Genomic DNA, 20,149 nt, shown 5'->3' with positions numbered 1-20,149 from the left:
AAATGGTTGATCTCCCCCTCTAGGAGGTAGAATATGTAATCATTAAAGGGGCATGGGCATTATATTGGGGGGATATACTGTAGGTAGCACACAGAAGAAAAAGGTTCTCTGTTGAGATAATTTTCATATTTATTTCTAACTAAATGTAAAACCAGATGTAAAATGCTCCTCTCTCTCTCTCTCTCTCTCTCTCTCTCTCTCTCTCTCTCTCTCTCTCTCTCTCTCACTCACTCTCTATGACTCCTTTTCTCTCTGTCTTTCCTTTCTCCTCTCTCTCTGTCTCTCTCTTGTTCTTTTACCGCTCTATCTCCTCTCCCCCCTCTCTCTCTCCCTCCCTCACACACACGTGCACCTGCTATCATGCCAGACATACAAGACACGTTGACCCTGGTGTGCACACACACACCAGCACTAGCACATGTCTGCTGAGATCACCTTCACGGAGAAAAAGACCCAGATAGGTACATTACACACACACTAATGGGCACGGTGCCTAAGAGACGAAGACATTCCACATTATTTGGACTAATCACCAATTTGGTCCCATTGTGTAATTAAGTATATTATGGCCATATGCCTGACACAAAGCACTACATGAATACAGTAGAACACCCTACAAACAGCCAGTGTGCATCCCAAATGAAACCTACATATAGGGCTCTGATCAAAAGCCTTGCTCTACGTACGTGGAGAATAAGATGCCTTATATAGTATACTATTTATATAGTATAAATATGGAAGTAAAAAAAAACTGTAGTATATACTTTAGAAATTACTGTTGTAATTGTTTTGTAGTATAATGTAGCATTTATTGTTGTGTTTTTGTAGACTTTAGTATAATATATAATTTATTGTACTGTTTTTGCGCTAAATACTGTTTTATTTACTATACCGTTTTAGTTTTATTGTTGGAGCTTTCACCTTGAAGAAACATGCTGGAGAAATACTAAAAGAGCAGATTTTCCATGACCTGTTGGTAGGACTGAGTTCTGAACAGATAGTTCAGAGCTTCTGCTCTTTTCTATAACCCGTAGGGAACACAATATGGTCTATACTTGGCATGTAGGTTTCTCACTTATGGGTGTCACGCCTGCTCCAGGTCCCCTCGAAGGCGTCAGGCTCCCCAGCATTACACAGTCCTGACGCCATCATTACGCACACTTGCCTTTCCCCGTCACGCGCATCAGCAATCTTTGGACTCACCTGAACTCAATCACCTGTGTCATTACCTCCCCTATGTCTGTTCCCAAGCTCTGTTCCCTGCTTCAGGATGAATTGTCATATGTTGCTGTGTTACCCATGTGATGACGTTGTTCTTGTCTTGTTCAAAGTCTGTTCCTCAATAAATGTTTTAATCCCAGTACCTGATTCTCTACTTCAGAGTTTGTCCTTACAATGGGTGGCACAAATTGGGATATGGGGGAGTGGAATAGGTAGGGTACATGTAAAATAAATATGGTAGTATTTCTATAGTTCAAAAGCTGTAGTGTTTTTGAGGACATTACGGTAGTGTTCTACAGTATACTACAACATTCTATAGTAAGTACTACATGAGGGAGACTGCAGTGTGTAGTATAGTATTCTACTCTATGTACTGTAGCATTCTATAGTAAACTGTATAATTTTTTCATGTGGGCATTTGGGATGCAGTCCCAGTAACTTTAGGGTTCCAGACGATCTGTACGGTATGTGGATTGTGGGTGGTCTCAGGGATCTGTGTCTATATTTGTGTTTTGGGCCGTCATATCTCGTTACCTCACACAGGTGTCACGGGCAAGTTGGGCGACCCTGTGTTTGTGTGTGTCCCCTAGCCTGTAACGCCCGGAATAAGCACTCTGTCTGACCAATCAGCAGTCAGGCCATCGTTAGCATGGGAAAAACGTGCAGAAAGTGACAGAAAGGGGGCCACCAATAAACAAACAATGTCTTCACAGACCGAGAGGGGAAAGAAGGAAACAAAAAATAAAATATTTAATTTTTCATTGCAATCTTTGAAGCCTGTTGCTGTTGGGATGGTTCAGGTCTCGTGGAATTGAGGGTGACAGGCTGCCATTAGCCCAGTGGGGTATTTATCATTTGGGGGCTAGGGTTGTATGTGTGTATATGTGTGTTTTACATGCTTCCGTGCTAGTGTGAATGTATGTGCATCAAGTGTTTATCTGTATATGTGTGTGTTTGTGTGTGTATGCCTTGGGTTCATGTGTGCACCCGTGTCTGTGTGCCACGAGAACAATACCATTGTCCTGCACTATTAGGGGATGGTGCTGGCATTGGGGGCAGCTGCAGATTGTTTACCTGTAATTTAGGATCAGGGGGGAAGTGATGCGTGTGTAATTTACTGTGGGGATCACATGGCCCTGTCGGCCTCCAAAGAAAGCCCAACCTCCATTGCCCTGGTTACATAACCTAGTCCCGCCGTCACAGAGAGCACCAAGCACTCCCCGCCGTAACAAAAGCCAATTAGGTCATCGCCAGTGCGATCAATAGGCATCATGCGTAATGCTCCGGCAACATTGCAATAACACTCAGCTAATACTCAGCTAACGTTAAATTCCAGCCTGTATGTATTGAATAGATGTGATGTATTGAATATTGTGATGAATATTGTAGCTTTGCAGCAGACAGGGTCTGTTCAGGTCTCCGGCTAATGTTCAGCAAACGTTTGAATGATTTAACTGTTGTGGAATGGATTATCCAAGCAGCTGATCAATAGCAGACAAACATTTGAGCCATTGCTTGTCTCTGCAGTGCTGTACCCTAATCCCGTATTGTGGAATTTGTTTTAACTGCTCATGTGTCACAAATTACACTGACTCTTGTTAAACTTCTTGAGTGTAGGGGGCAGGATTTTTGTTTTTGGCTACAAAACGTACCCATTTGAAACGGCCTATTTCTCAGGCCCAGAAACTAGAATATGCATATAATTGTCAGATTATGATAGAAAATACTCTAAAGCTTCCAAAACTGTCAAAATATTGTCTGTGAGTATAATAGAAATTATATTGCAGGCAAAAACCTGAGGAAAATCAAACCAGGAAATGCTGTTTTTCCTGAAAGCTCTCTGTTCCATTGGATGCCTTGCCTCCATTTAAAGGGATATCAACCAGATTCCTTTTCCTATGGCTTCCTCAAGGTGCCAACAGTCTTTAGACATAGTTTCAGGCTTTTATTTTGAAAAATTAGCGAGAAAGATAACATCGCGTCAGTGGATAGCTGGGTGTTCGCAGAGTTTTGCTTGCACAACAGAGTGGGGCAGCCATCTCCTATTGAAAAAGCGACAGTCCCGGTTGATATATTATCAATTATATATTTTAAAAACAACCTGAGGATGGACATGTTTGATATGTTTCTGTGGACATTACGGATACTATTTGGAATTTTCGTCTGCGATGCCGTAACCGCTCGAGCCTGTGGATTTCTGAACATAACGCGCCAAACAAATGAAGGTATTTTGGATATAAAATAATCTTTATGGAACAAAAGGAACATTTATTGTGTAACTGGGAGTCTCGTGAGTGCAAACATCCAAAGATCATCAAAGGTAAGCGATTTAATCTATTGCTTTTCTGACTTTCGTGACCAATCTACTTGGCTGCTGGTGTTTGTAATATTTTGTCTACTGAGAGAGATGTCCTTACATAAACGCTTGGTATGCTTTCGCCGAAAAGCTGTATTGAAATCTGACACGCCAGGTGGATTAACCACAAGCTAAACTGTGTTTTGCTATATTGCACTTGTGATTTCATGAAAATTAAATATTGTTGGTAATTTCATTTGAATTTGGCGCGCTGCAATACAGCGGATGTTGATGAAAATGATCCCGCTAAAGGGATGGGTGCGTCAAGAAGTTAAACTAAACTGCCATTCTACATTATATTTAAACTATCAGCATCTTTATTATATTACTCATCAGCATGTCTAATTTTGCTTTCATCCCCTATTTTAAGACTGCAGAAATGGGGGACACGCCCAACGTAGCTGCGAGAGGCTATCGACGCTACAACACAGTTCAACAGACCCAACTACCGAGGCAGGCTACCGACAAGGAAACACATAAAACACTCGCTAAAGCAACACTAAAGGAACGTGCTAACGCCTAGCGTGTGAGTCTGATTCCAAGTTGTAGATCAGTTTGTTTTCCCCCACGGCTACAGACACGGGGAAAACACCCAACGCAGCTGCGAGAGTCTATCTACGTCTTGGAGTGGGGGAAAGGAGAGCTCCTCAGCCAGCCATTGACTACCGAACTAGCCATCAACTCCAGTACCAGCCATCGACTATCGGACCAGGCATCGACTAACGGCCTCTGCTCGGGAGGAAGAGCCGAACTCTGGTCGGGTAGAGCCGAACGAAAGAACCTAGCTCGGGTAGAGCCGAACAAATGAACAACAGCCACCGCTCTGTGAGTGAAGCAACTGCTGTACTAGTTTTGCCCTGTGCTCATAGTGCTACTCTTACTTATAGTCCTAACTCCTAGACTTCCTATACGTTTCTAACTGGGCGTTTAGTCGTTTTAAAATGAAGCATTCCAACACATGCTTTCTAAGATATTGTCACTATTGTAAAATCTTGTAATATATAGCCTTTGATTGTACTTTGCCCTTCTCTGTGGTTGTGTTTGCCGTGGGATCTTAGAGCTCTGCTTTTGACACGTGGATACATTTTCACTTTAAACTGTTTTGATCTGAGGCCTATTGTAGCTTCTCAGATCATCCAGACTTAGCAATAGTCATCATGACTAACAAGGAAAGAGAGCAGAAGAGAGAGAGAGAGCGAGAGAGAGAGAGAGAGAGAAATAAAATAAACAATATGAAAGAGGGAGAGGAAGAGTGTGAGAGGGAGAAGGAAGAGAGAGAATAGAAAGAAAAGAGAAAGACGGATTGAGAGAAACGTAAGAGAGAAAAAGAGAGAGAGATGCCGCTGGCTAATGTGCTCAGACAGTAGCTTTGTACCAGCCATTGTCCTGTCCCACTGTTAGATAGCTTCCCTGAGGCCTCTCAACGTAACCGACCTCCACTGGCCTTCGTTCGTAGCAATTTGCCCATGTCACATCGGGTTAATTTCACACGCCGTTTATACGCTGACATACATCTGAAAGACCCGAGGAGTCCCAAAGTGTCCTTATGGTGCCCTAAGGCTCATGGTTCAAAGATCCAGCTGTGGGTCTGACAGGGGTTTGACAGGCTAGGCCGTGCCCGAGGTGACAGCTCTCTGTTTGGGGTAAGGAGAGACCCCGTGGGGGGGGGGGGGCCCGGGGGGGGGTACAACGGAGGTTCTCAGGCTGGGTCCCAACGCTGGGGGTATGGGCAGCTGTGAGGGCCAGGGAGGCTAGGAAGGGGGTAAGGGTGTTGGAGGAGGGCTATTTGGAAGGGGGTTATTGTCACCACCTATCCACCTATCATCTCTCATTGCTCTGGTGCAGGTTGAAGGGCCTGGTTTGGCTATTGTTCAGTTCCCTTTCTTTGTTGGATCCCATGACCTTTGCTTCTCTTTCCCCTTCCCTTGTCTCCAGAGTATGCAGTACAATACTGTCCCGTGAGATTGCGTTCCTGAACCTCTTCATTGTTAGGGAATATGAATACACTGTCCAAACAACACCAGGTCAGTGTTCCAAATGGCACCCTATTCCCTACATAGTGCACTACTTTGATAGGGTGCCATTTGGAACGCATCCTTGGATGTACATCAACTCTACAATAATCAGAGGGGACATATAAACAGCATGTCCTCCATTCCCCTTCAACATCAATAACAAATCCCCGATACTACAATGAGAAACTGAAAAGGGCCAAGACACCCTCTGTCTGCTTTACACTAACCCAATCCATTCAATCACTGAAACCAATAACACACAGCTCTTAACACTCTCAGCCTGATGGGACTCATTTTAACTCTTTACATTTTCCTCTTACATTCTCCCCTTCTGACCTGTCAGATTATCATCCATTACTAAACACACACATGCGGGCAAGTACACACACCTCTCTCTCTCTCTCTCTCTCTCTCTCTCTCTCTCTCTCTCTCTCTCACACACACACACACACACACAGACACCCCCCCCACACACACACACACACGTTCCATATCTGAGCAGTAATAACTCAACACCGCTACCTTTCACCTCCTCAGGGGATGTGATCATATATACATCAGACAGGCGGATTACTGTACGCTATAGTATAGAGGTACATCACTCATAGATGACAGAGCAGCCTGTCATGACAGACCACCCTTAGAGAGCGACAAACAAAGACATGAGGGGGAGAAAGAGAGATAGAGAGGAAGTAGAGAGAGAAAGAAAGCAGGAGGGAGAGTGTTAGAAAGAGAGACAAACAAAGACAGGGAGGGTGAGAGTGAAGAGAGGGAAGAGACAGAGAGAGAGAGACACTGTGTGTGTGTGTGTGTGTGTGTGTGTGTGTGTGTGTGTGTGTGTGTGTGTGTGTGTGTGTGTGTGTGTGTGTGAGGGTGAGAAAGAGAGAGGTCCCTGTCCAGAGGTCATTACAGTACAGTACCCCATGGATATTAAAAATAACACTGCAAAGAATAAGTACAAAACAATTATTTTCTTACTGTTACAAAGAGAGGAACGTAAATAAACCTAATTTCCCACACAGACCATCCCCTGACATGGCACAGTGCTGTAAGAGCACACTACCCCTATGTCAAGAGAGAAGGAAACTCAGAATACTAGACATTGAGGAAGTTGAAACAACCTCTATCAACATGTAAAGTCTGGGACAGTAAAGATGCAGGGCATCCTCGTGCAGCTCCAGCAGGATTTTTACAGGATCAAAGAGAGAGAGCTCAGCAGGAAAAGCTCTCTCTGTGACGACTCCCCCATCCTGAGAGTGTCTGATCACACCTCTTCAAACTGTCCTGCAGACGAGAGGATGCCCCCCCCCCCCCCCCCCCCCCCCAGCACTGAACACCCTGGTCCCACAACTGGCTGCTCCTCCATCACTGAGACGGATACATTCACAGAGCTGGAGAGAGACATGGTGGAGCTCAGAGAGATAGTCTACACAATCCAGACAGAACAAACCCCGGCTGTCTGAGAGAGCTGGCTGCTCTATGGACTGAGGTGAGAGAACTTAAAGAGGCACACATGGCGCTGAATGAAGAGGTAAGAAAACTGAGGTGTGACAGAGAGCAGGACACTCCCAGAGAAGCCAGCAGAACAGCCCACCCCAGATCCGGCCCACAACACAACAATGGGAGAGACAACACAGGACCCACCAACCCAACAGGCCCCACCCCCTGCTAACAGACCCCACCCCCTCCTGAAAGCCCCAATGTCAGCTCCCCTGATTGCTCTCTTGACAACTCTCACACATCCACTGAGGACACACAAAAGCCAGAGATTGTGCTCCTCATTGACTCAAATGGCAAAGACATTCAAGAGGAAATCCAGGCCCTGCAGTGCCTAGCTCCACTCCTATTCCCCAGGCGCTCTCTTTTGACGACTTCTGTAACCGTAATAGCCTTGGTTTCATGCATGTTAACATTAGAAGCCTCCTCCCTAAGTTTGTTCTATTCACTAATTTAGCACACTCTGCCAACCCGGATGTTCTAGCTGTGTCTGAATCCTGGCTTAGGAAGACCACCAAAAATTCAGACATTTTAATTCCAAACTACAACATTTTCAGACAAGATAGAACTGCCAAAGGGGGCGGTGTTGCAATCTACTGCAAAGATAGCCTGCAGAGTTCTGTCCTACTATCCAGGTCTGTACCCAAACAATTTGAACTTCTACTTTTAAAAATCCACCTCTCTAAAAACAAGTCTCTCACCGTTGCCGCCTGCTATAGACCACCCTCTGCCCCCAGCTGTGCTCTGGACACCATATGTGAACTGATTGCCCCCCATCTATCCTCAGAGCTCGTGCTGCTAGGCGACCTAAACTGGAACATGCTTAACACCCCAGCCATCCTACAATCTAAACTTGATGCCCTCAATCTCACACAAATTATCAATGAACCTACCAGGTACCTCCCCAAAGCATTAAACACGGGCACCCTCATAGATATCATCCTAACCAACTTCCCATCTAAATACACCTCTGCTGTCTTCAACCAAGATCTCAGTGATCACTGCCTCATTGCCTGCATCCGTAATGGGTCAGCGGTCAAACGACCTCCACTCATCACTGTAAAACGCTCCCTGAAACATTTCAGCGAGCAGGCCTTTCTAATCGACCTGGCCGGGGGGATCCTGGAAGGATATTGATCTCATCCCGTCAGTAGAAAAAAAGTAAAAAAGTTCTGGGACACTGTAAAGTCCATGGAGAATAAGAACACCTCCTCCCAGCTGCCCACTGCACTGAAGATAGGAAACACTGTCACCACTAATAAATCCACCATAATTGAGAATTTCAATAAGCATTTTTCTACGGCTGGCCATGCTTTCCACCTGGCTACTCCTACCCCGGTCAACAGCACTGCACCCCCAACAGCAACTCGCCCAAGCCTTCCCCATTTCTCCTTCTCCCAAATCCATTCAGCTGATGTTCTGAAAGAGCTGCAAAATCTGGACCCCTACAAATCAGCCGGGCTAGACAATCTGGACCGTTTCTTTCTAAAATTATCTGCCGAAATTGTTGCCACCCCTATTACTAGCCTGTTCAACCTCTCTTTCGTGTCGTCTGAGATTCCCAAAGATTGGAAAGCAGCTGCGGTCATCCCCCTCTTCAAAGGGGGGGACACTCTTGACCCAAACTGCTACAGACCTATATCTATCCTACCATGCCTTTCTAAGGTCTTCGAAAGCCAAGTCAACAAACAGATTACCGACCATTTCGAATCACCATACCTTCTCTGCTATGCAATCTGGTTTCAGAGCTGGTCATGGGTGCACCTCAGCCACGCTCAAGGTCCTAAACGATATCTTAACCGCCATCGATAAGAAACATTACTGTGCAGCCGCATTCATTGATCTGGCCAAGGCTTTCGACTCTGTCAATCACCACATCCTCATCGGCAGACTCGACAGCCTTGGTTTCTCAAATGATTGCCTCGCCTGGTTCACCAACTACTTCTCTGATAGAGTTCAGTGTGTCAAATCGGAGGGTCTGCTGTCCGGACCTCTGGCAGTCTCTATGGGGGTGCTACAGGGTTCAATTCTTGGACCGACTCTCTTCTCTGTATAAATCAATGAGGTCGCTCTTGCTGCTGGTGAGTCTCTGATCCACCTCTACGCAGACGACACCATTCTGTATACTTCTGGCCCTTCTTTGGACACTGTGTTAACAACCCTCCAGGCAAGCTTCAATGCCATACAACTCTCCTTCGGTGGCCTCCAATTGCTCTTAAATACAAGTAAAACTAAATGCATGCTCTTCAACCGATCGCTACCTGCACCTACCCGCCTGTCCAACATCACTACTCTGGACGGCTCTGACTTAGAATATGTGGACAACTACAAATACTTAGGTGTCTGGTTAGACTGTAAACTCTTCTTCCAGACCCATATCAAACATCTCCAATCCAAAGTTATATCTAGAATTGGCTTCCTATTTCGCAACAAAGCATCCTTCACTCATGCTGCCAAACATACCCTTGTAAAACTGACGATCCTACCAATCCTCGACTTTGGCGATGTCATTTACAAAATAGCCTCCAAAACCCTACTCAACAAATTGGATGCAGTCTATCACAGTGCAATCTGTTTTGTCACCAAAGCCCCATATACTACCCACCATTGCGACCTGTACACTCTCGTTGGCTGGCCCTCGCTTCATACTCGTCGCCAAACCCACTGGCTCCATGTCATCTACAAGACCCTGCTAGGTAAAGTACCCCCTTATCTCAGCTCGCTGGTCACCATAGCATCTCCCACCTGTAGCACACGCTCCAGCAGGTATATCTCTCTAGTCACCCCCAAAACTAATTCTTTCTTTGGCCGCCTCTCCTTCCAGTTCTCTGCTGCCAATGACTGGAACGAACTACAAAAATCTCTGAAACTGGAAACACTTATCTCCCTCACTAGCTTTAAGCACCAACTGTCAGAGCAGCTCACAGATTACTGCACCTGTACATAGCCCACCTATAATTTAGCCCAAACAACTACCTCTTTCCCAACTGTTTTAATTTATTTATTTATTTTGCTCCTTTGCACCCCATTATTTTTATTTCTACTTTGCACATTCTTCCATTGCAAAACTACCATTCCAGTGTTTTACTTGCTATATTGTATTTACTTTGCCACCATGGCCTTTTTTGCCTTTACCTCCCTTCTCACCTCATTTGCTCACATTGTATATAGACTTGTTTATACTGTATTATTGACTGTATGTTTGTTTTACTCCTTGTGTAACTCTGTGTCGTTGTATCTGTCGAACTGCTTTGCTTTATCTTGGCCAGGTCACAATTGTAATTGAGAAATTGTTCTCAACTTGCCTACATGGTTAAATAAAGGTAAAATAAAAATAAAATAAAATGGTCCCCCAGCCAGATCATAATTCAAACTGCCACCATACAGCGGGTGAATGCAAGCATTTCGCTTTGTTGGCAATGACAGAGGTCAAACGTTTTCTGTAAGTCTTCACAAGGTTTTCACACACTGTTGCTGGTATTTTGGCCCATTCCTCCACGCAGATCTCCTCTAGAGCAGTGATGTTTAGGGGCTGTTGCTGGGCAACACGGACTTTCAACTCCTTCCAAAGATTTTCTATGGGGTTGAGATCTGGAGACTGGCTAGGCCACTCCAGGACCTTGAAATGCTTCTTACGAAGCCACTCCTTCGTTGCCCGGGCGGTGTGTTTGGGATCATTGTCATGCTGAAAGACCCAGCCACGTTTCATCTTCAATGCCCTTGCTGATGTTAGGCTTTGTTACTTTGGTCCCAGCTCTCTGCAGGTCATTCACTAGGTCCCCCCGTGTGGTTCTGGGATTTTTGCTCACCGTTCTTGTGATCATTTTGACTCCACGGGGTGAGATCTTAATGGGGGAGCCCCAGATCGAGGGATATTATCAGTGGTCTTGTATGTCTTCCATTTCCTAATAATTGCTCCCACAGTTGATTTCTTCAAACCAAGCTGCTTACCTATTGCAGATTCAGTCTTCCCAGCCTGGTGCAGGTCTACAATTTTGTTTCTATTGTCCTTTGACAGCTCTTTGGTCTTGGCCATAGTGGAGTTTGGAGTGGGACTGTTTGAGGTTGTAGACAGGTGTCTTTTATACTGATAACAAGTTCAAACAGGTGCCATTAAGACAGGTAACGAGTGGAGGACAGAGGAGCCTCTTAAAGAAGAAGTTACAGGTCTGTGAGAGCCAGAAATCTTCCTTGTTTGTAGGTGACCAAATACTTATTTTCCACCATAATTTGCAAATAAATTTGTTAAAAATCCTACAATGGGATTTTCTGGATTTTTTTTCAGGCCTCTCTCATCTTTTTAAGTGGGAGAACTTGCACAATTGGTGGCTGACTAAATACTTTTTTGCCCCACTGTACCAACGAATTAGTGAGGGCACTAGAACAGTCTGCAGCACCCGGCCTCACCCTAAGTCGAATGTCTACTGTTTGCTGATGATCTGGTGCTTCTGTCCCCAAGCAAGGAGGGCCTACAGCAGCACCTAGGTTTTCTGCACAGATTCTGTCAGACCTAAGTCCTGACAGTACATCTCAATAAGACAAAAATAATGGTGTTCCAAAAAAGATCCAGTTCCCAGGACCACGAATACAAATTGCATCTTGACGCCATTGCCCTAGAGCACACAAATAACGATACATACCTCGGCCTCAACGTCAGCACCACAGGTAACTTCCACAAAGCTATGAACGAGCTGAGAGACAAGACAAGAAGGGCCTTCTATGCCATCAAAAGGAACATAAAATTCGACATACCAATTACGATCTGGCTAAAAATACTTCAATCAGTTATAGAACCCATTGCCCTCGGGTCTGCTCACCAACCAAGAACTCACAAAATGGGACAAACACCAAATTGAGACTCTGCATGCAGAATTCTGCTAAAATATCCTCTGTGTACAACGTAAAACACCAAATAATGCATGCAGAACAGAATTAGGCCGATACCAACTAATGATCAAAATCCAGAAAAGAGACGTTAAATTCTACAACCACCTTTTTAACAAAGCCATCACCTACAGAGAGATGAACCTGGAGAAGTGTCCCCTAAGCAAGCTGGTCCTGGGGCTCTGTTCACAAACACAAACAGACCCCACAGAGCCCCAGGACAGCAACACAATTTGACCCAACCAAATCATGAGAAAACAAACAGATAATTACTTGACACATTGGAAAGAATGTACCAAAACACAGAGTGCTCTTTGATGTTGTTCTCTTTATTCAGAATACCTGACCACTGTGGCTGATCCAAAATTAAGGACATCTTTGACTATGTACAGACTCAGTGAGCATTGCCTTGCTATTAAGAAAGGCTGCCGAAGGCAGATCTGGCTCTCAAGAGAAGACAGGCTATGTGCACACTGCCCACAAAATGAGGTGGAAACTGAGCTGCACTTCCTAATCTCCTGACAAATGTATGGCCATATTAGAGACACATATTTCCCCTCAGATTACACAGATCCACAAATAATTCCAAAACAAATCCAATTTTGATCATCTATTGGGTGAAATACCACAGTGTGCCATCACAGCAGCAAGATTTGTGATCTGTTGCCACAAGAAAAGGGCAACCAGTGAAGAACAAACACCACTGTAAATACATCCTATATTTATGTTGATTTATTTTCACTTTTGTACTTTAACTATTTGCACATCATTACAACACTGTATATAGACATAATATGACATTTGAAATGTTTTTATTATTTTGGAACTTTTGTAAGTGTAATGTTTACTGTTAATTTTTTATTGGTTTTTTTTCACATTTGTTTATTATCTATATCACTTGCATATGTTTCCTATGCCAATAAAGTCCTTAAATTGAAAGTAAATTGAAATTGAATTGAGAGAGAGAAATCTATTTCACTTGCTTTGGCAATGTAAACACGTTTCCCATGCCACTGAAGCCCATTGAATTGAATTGAGAGAGCGAGAAAGAGAAAAACGAAGAAGTGGAAAAAGGGATACTGTACCGAAGAGACAAAGACACAAAGGAAGTCATCAGTCAGACAGAGAGAGACAAAGGGGATGAAATCCTCACCAACACCTGAAGAGCTCCCATTGTGTCTACTCCTAATAAAAACAGTTGTCTACATGTCTATGGGAATAGCCCAAATGGCACCCTATTCCCTATATAGTGCACTACCTTTGACCCAGAGCCCTATGGGTCCTGGTCAAAAGTAGTGCACTATAAAGGGATTAGGGTGCCATTTGGGATGTATTCATGTCTGCCTTCTAGCAAGTAACGTTAGGCAATAAATGCAACCTCCGCAATGACATCATCTACACATTACAGCATGGACTGAGATATACGTGGAAGGACAACAAGAGGGAGGGAGAGAAGGAGAGCAGGAGGGAGGGAGGTAGAGCAAGGGAGCACACTTGAGAAAAAGGGAGGGAGGGAGACCTAGGGAAAGTACCCGTGACAGAGATAATGGGAGATAAAGAGAGAGCGAGCGTACATAAGAGAGAGAGGGTAAAACAAAGAGAACAAAGGAAAGAGATGGGAAATGAATTAACACTCCTCTCCCTTTTGACAACCTGAAGCACCGTCTTCTTTGTTGAGGGTGCTGGGGGAAAAATCACAATGTCTTCAGCATAAACACATGTCACACATTACTGAACACCCCTGTCCCTCCCCACCCCCGATAAGCATAATAATCCCAGCACACAGGAACAACAGAAATGCGTATCTACTTATCTAATTACCTCATGCACTGGTTATTATGGTTATGTTGCTCATACGGTTGGATAGGAATAATGGTCCTGTGGTGCGACATACAATGGTCAGTGTGACGTGTGAAAATGAGTCCCAGATGAAGACCTAAACATTCATCCTAATTTGTAAGGGGTTCATTAGCTTATTCTCAACCGAACACCCAAGAAACAGGTTGAATTCTCTAGAAATAGATTACCATTATGTCACCTTGTAAGGAAGCATTACCAACAGAAAATATTGGCTGTGAAATACATTCCATTATGGCACCTCGTGAGGAAGCATTACCAACAGAAAATATTGGCTGTGAAATACATTCCATTATGGCACCTTGTGAGGAAACATTACCAACAGAAAATATTGGCTGTTAAATTCATTCCATTATGGCACCTCGTGAGGAAGCATTACCAACAGAAAATATTGGCTGTTAAAGAGATGTCCATAATGGCACCTCTTGAAGAAGCATTACCATCAGAAAATATTGGCTGTTAAATAGATGTCCATAATGGCACCTCTTGAAGAAGCATTACCATCAGAAAATATTGGCTGTGAAATACATTCCATTATGGCACCTTGTGAGGAAGCATTACCAACAGAAAATATTGGCTGTGAAATAGATGTCCATAATGGCACCTCTTGAAGAAGCATTACCATCAGAAAATATTGGCTGTGAAATACATTCCATTATGGCACCTTGTGAGGAAGCATTACCAACAGAAAATATTGGCTGTGAAATACATTCCATTATGGCACCTTGTGAGGAAGCATTACCAACAGAAAATATTGGCTGTGAAATACATTCCATTATGGCACCTCGTGAGGAAGCAATACCCTTTGGTTTATTCCACATTTTGTTGTGTTACAGACTGAATTTCAAAATGGATTATATCAGGGTGGGGGGGGGGGGGGGTGTCACCCATCTACACACAATACTCCATAATACCAGAGTAAAAACATGTTTTTAGAAATGTTTGTACATTTATTGATAATGAAATACAGAAATACCTCATTTACGTAAGTATTCACAACCTTTTGCTCTGACACTCCAAATTGAGCTCAGGTGCATCCAACTTAATTTGTTCATCCTTGAGATGTCATTTCAACTCGATTGGAGTCAACCTGTGGCCAAATGGATTATTTGGAAATGATTTAGAAAGAAACACACCTCTACATAAGGTCCCATGTGTTACAGTGCATGTCAGAGCAGAAAATATACCATGATCTCCAAGGAACTATCTGTAGATCCCCAAGTTAGAATTGTGGTGAGACATTTTGAGTGTTGAAAGTTTCCAAGAGCACAGTGGTCTGCATCATTGGGAAATGGAAAATATGTAATACTACCCAGACTCTGCCTAGAGATGGCCATCTGACCAAACTGAGCAAAAGGGCAAGAAGGACCTTGGTCAGGGAGGTGAACAAGAACCCAATAACCAGTCTGACAAAACTACAGAGTTCCTTGGCTGAGAAGGTAAATACTGCCAGAACGACAACAGTCTCTACAGCGCACCAATCTGGGCTTGACGGGAGAGTGGCCAAATGGAAGCCACTTCTGAGAAAAAGGCACATGACAGCAAACCTGGTGTTTGCTAAAAGGCACGTGAAAGACTCAGAGCATAAGGCAAAAGACTCTGTGGTCTGATGAGACAAACATTTAACTATTGGCCTGAATGTGCTGTGTGTGGAGAAAACCAGGAACAGCTCATCACTAGTCTAACACCATCCCTACCGTGAAGCATGGTGGTGGCAACATCATGCTATGGGGATGCTTTTCCGTGTCAGGGACTGGGAGACTGGTAAGAATAGAGGGAACACTGAATGGAACCAAATGCAGGCAAATCCTTGATGAGAACCTGCTTCAGAGTGCAAACGACATTAGACTGGGGGTGAAGATTTACATTCCAACAGGACAATGTCCTGAAGCATACAGCCAAAGCAACACTGAGATGTCTTCAGAACAAGAATGTGAAAGTCCTTCAGTGGCGTAGCCAAAGCCCAGACTTGAAGATTGCTGTTCACCACTACTGCCCATCTAACTTAACAGAGCTTGAGAAGATCTGCAAGGAAGAATGCGAGAAAATTCCCCAAAACAACTCAAGGGTGCATCTACAAAATATTGGCTCAGGGGTTGTGAATAATTATATAAATGAGATATTTCTTAATTAATGTTCAATACATTTGCAAACATTTCTAAAAACATGTTTCACTTTGTCATTATCAGGTATTGTGTGTAGATTGGCAACATTTTTATTTTATTTGATCCATTTTGAATTCAGCCCGTAACACAACAAAATGTGGAATAAGTCAATAGGTATGAATACACCCTGTCCCGTCCCTCTGGAACGCCTGGAAAGATATGTATCACGTTCTACCCGGACTTTACTCACATCATTTTATGGTCACCATTTGACCTCAATCACTTTCTTGGGAATATGCATTTAGACATTCTCAGTTATGCGTGTGTTGTTTCGAATTATGCACAGTGTGCGAATTTTAGAGCAGAATTATGCACAGTAAGCGAATTTAGAGCGTATGGTTTTAACAACGGTAGCATAGACTACCTGTGTTTTGTTTCAATCAAAGTACATATTTTGCCTAGTGGCATGCTGTTGAGTTGTGGCCACATGAGAGAAAAAATGCGACCCTTTGCACAATCATCCTAAAATCTCATAAGAAATTGTGTTTTTTTGTCTAACAGTAACGTTATACTGTGCTATTATATTCGGTTATGTTATGTAGAGTACTATCATTATGTGATCTTGCAGACATTTGATTCAGCTTTTTAGACAAGCACCATTCGCCAGAGCAGCCTGTTCTCTACGAGTGGAGCAGAGACTGTGCAGGAAGTAGAGAATCCCACACATGGGCAGAAGCTTCGGGACCTTTAGCTGTCAGGAAGAAAGTTCCAGAAAAACTCTGTAAATAAATACATTTGAAAAATAAATAGCTGTTAAAAACAAGCATTAAAACATGTCTTGTTGAAAAGTAAAAAGACAGAATCTCATTAACCACCTTACACAGTACCACCCATATCAGACATACACGATCTACATACACACTACTACAAAAACAAACATACAATACGTGCCTCCCGGAAATGTCCATGTTGTTATTCGATAGGACTGCATATCTAAGGTACTCTAAGATGCATCACCAACACTGTGCAACTTCCCACGATAAAAGGACAGAAAGGCTTTTCATTTCAGACAGGCGGGGCCCAAGGGTTATGAAAGGGGGCCTCAGAGTGCAACCACCCCCAGACAAAGCACAGAGCACGTTCTGACACCGTAGGAACACGTTCTGACACCGTATGACTTCCATTCTAAAATGGGTAAAATCTTTTTTTTGCCTCATCAATCTACACACAATACCCCATAATAGGCAAAAAACAGGTATAATGTATCATTTAATAAATATAACATTTACATAAGTATTCAGAACTTTTACTCAGTACCTGGTTGAAGCTCCTTTGGCAGTGATTACAGCCTCAAGTCTTCTTGGGTATGATGTAACAAGCTTGGCACAGCTGTATTTGGGGTTTCTCACATCTTTCTCTACAGATCTTCTCAAGCTCTGTCAGGTTCGATGGGGAGCATCGCTGCACAGCTATGTTCAGGTCTCTCCAGAGATGTTCGATCAGGTTCAAGTCAAGGCTCTGGCTGATCCACTCAAGGACATTCAGAGACGTGTAACGAAACCTGCGTTGTCTTGGCTGCGTACTTAGGGTCATTGTCCTGTTGGAAGGTAAACCGTCGCCACAGTCTGAGGTCCTGAGCGCTCTGGAGCAGGTTTTCATCAAGGATCTCTCAGTACTTTGCTCCGTTCATCTTTCCCTCGATCCTGACTAGTCTCCTAGTCCCTGCCACTGAAACACATCCCCACAGTGTGATGCTGCCACCACCATTCTTCACTGTAGGGATGGTGCCAAGTTTCCTCCAGACGTGAAGCTTGGCATTCAGGCCAGAGTTCAAACTGCCTGTTAGGCCCAGAAGCTAGAATATGCCTATAATATATTTGGATAGAAAACACTCTGACCTTTCCAAAACTGTTCACAGTATTTCTGTGAGTATAACAGAACTGATATGGCAGGTGAAAACCTGAGGAAAATCCATCCAGTGGGATATTTTTAATGTGTGTAGTTTTCAATTGAATGCCTATACAGTATATGTTGGGTTAGGACTCAGATTGCAGTTCCTATGGCTTCCACTAGATGTCAACAGTCTTTAGGCATTGTTTCAGGCTTGTATTCTGAAGAATGAGGAAGAATGAGACCATTTTGCAAGTGGCATGCAGAATGAACCAGAGCTCCTTTGCGCTCGTGACCGATTGCGCGCCCTTCATTCTTTTTCCTTTCTATTGAAGACGCTATTGTCCGGTTGAAATATTATAGATCATTCAGACAATAGACAACCTGAGAATTAATTATGAACATTGTTTGACATGTTTCAACTAACTTTACCGGTACTATTAGGATGAATTCATCTGCCTGATATGACCACCTTTGAGCCAGTGGATTACTGAACAAAACGCGCCAACACAACTGAGTTTTTGGGACATAAAGAGGAACTTTATCGAACAAAACAAACAGTTATTGTGTAACAGGGACTCATGTGAGTGCAACCAGATGAAGATCATCAAAGGTAAGTGATTCATTTTATCGCTATTTCTGACTTTGGTGACTCCTCTACTTGGCTTGAAAATGTCTGTATGCTTTTTTAAGCGGGGCGCTGTCCTCAGATAATCACATGGTATGCTTTCGCCGTAAAGCCTTTTGAAATCTGACAAAGCGGCTGGATTAACAAGAAGTTAAGCTTTATTTTGATGTATAATCCTTGTATTTTCATGAATGTTAAATATTTATATTTCTGTAATTTTAATTTCGTGCTCTGCAATTTCACCAGATGTTGTTGAGGTGTTCCCCTAGCAGGATGCCTATCCTAAAAAGGTTTTAAAAACTTAAATATCATATTTACATAAGTATTCAGACACTTTGTCACTGTGGGGTATTGTGTGTAGATTGATAAGGGGAAAAAACAATTACATCCATTTTAGAATAAGGCTGTAAAAAAACTAAATGCGGAATAGGTCAAGGCGTCTGAATACTTTCCCGAATGCACTGTACAACCCTGCCAAGCCGCACTGCTTCTTCAAACACTGCTCACTTAACCTGTAAGCCAGCTGCACCAATGTGCCTGAGGAAACACCGTCCAGCTGGCGACCGAAGTCAACTTACAGGCACCCAGCCCGCAATAATGAGTTGCTACAGTGTGATGGGACAACAAAATCCTGGGCGGCCAAACCCTCCCCTAGCCAGGATGACGCTGGTCAAATTGTGCGCCGCCTCATGGGTCTCCCAGACACAGCCTGGGATTGAACCTGGGTCTGTAGTGATACCTCCAGCACGGCGATGTGGTGCTTAGTCCGCTGGGCCACTCAGGAGACCCTAATGTAGTGATTTTGCAAATTGTAGTATACTGTAGTACAGTAGTGTTTTTCCAAACATTACTGTAGTATTTACTATAGTGTTTTAGTTGTATTTTCTTTGACACAGAAGTAGAGGCTTTCATACTGGATACATACTAAATGAGCCAATGTTCTATCACCTGTAGGTAGGTTGGACTGGGGTCTGAATAGATAGTAAAGAACTTCTGATCTTTTCTATAACCTGTAGGGAACACAATATATGGGTTTCTCATGTATGGGTGGTTCAAGTTGCGATATGGGGTAGGGGAATAGGCAGGGTATATGCAAATACAATTTGGCAGTATTTACCATAGTTTTTGCAGACTGAACTTGTATAATAGGAAACGTTTGTGCGTTTTCTGTTGCAAAACACTTTGCTATGGTGTGCACTAATGAATGCAACCCTGGTTCTGTCTGAGCCCCGCGTGCTGCCTGAGGGCAGAACATTCCTTGGCTGTGATCCAAATCAATCATAGAGGTATGCCTATGAAGCTTGGTTGAACCATGGTGACCTCGGAGAGGCAGGATAAAACAACATGCATCCGGGGTAACTTCCAGGTATTTCCAGAGCGGTCCCGGTCTAACGCACCTTGGGCAGATTTTACAGTGAACTCCACAGATCGGCTATCAGATTGTATGAGGGGGGAGTGTGTGTGTGTGTGTGTGTGTGTGTGTGTTGGTCCAACATGTGTTTCCGATGAGTCATTATAGATCTGCATTTCAAATGAAACCTAATGGGAAGCAGGAGAGCGGAACGGAGTTAGAGAAAGGAGAGAAGGATGCACACACGTACAAACACACGTAAAGACACACACACGCACAACCACTGTCGGAAAATACCTTGCTGACGATCCGGTAACTACTCACTCACGGCCAATTCCGCCTCTG

Source organism: Oncorhynchus mykiss, chromosome 4 (assembly GCF_013265735.2).
Source record: "Oncorhynchus mykiss isolate Arlee chromosome 4, USDA_OmykA_1.1, whole genome shotgun sequence".
In the NCBI taxonomy this organism is placed as follows: domain Eukaryota; kingdom Metazoa; phylum Chordata; class Actinopteri; order Salmoniformes; family Salmonidae; genus Oncorhynchus; species Oncorhynchus mykiss.
This window is presented reverse-complemented; position numbering follows the sequence as displayed.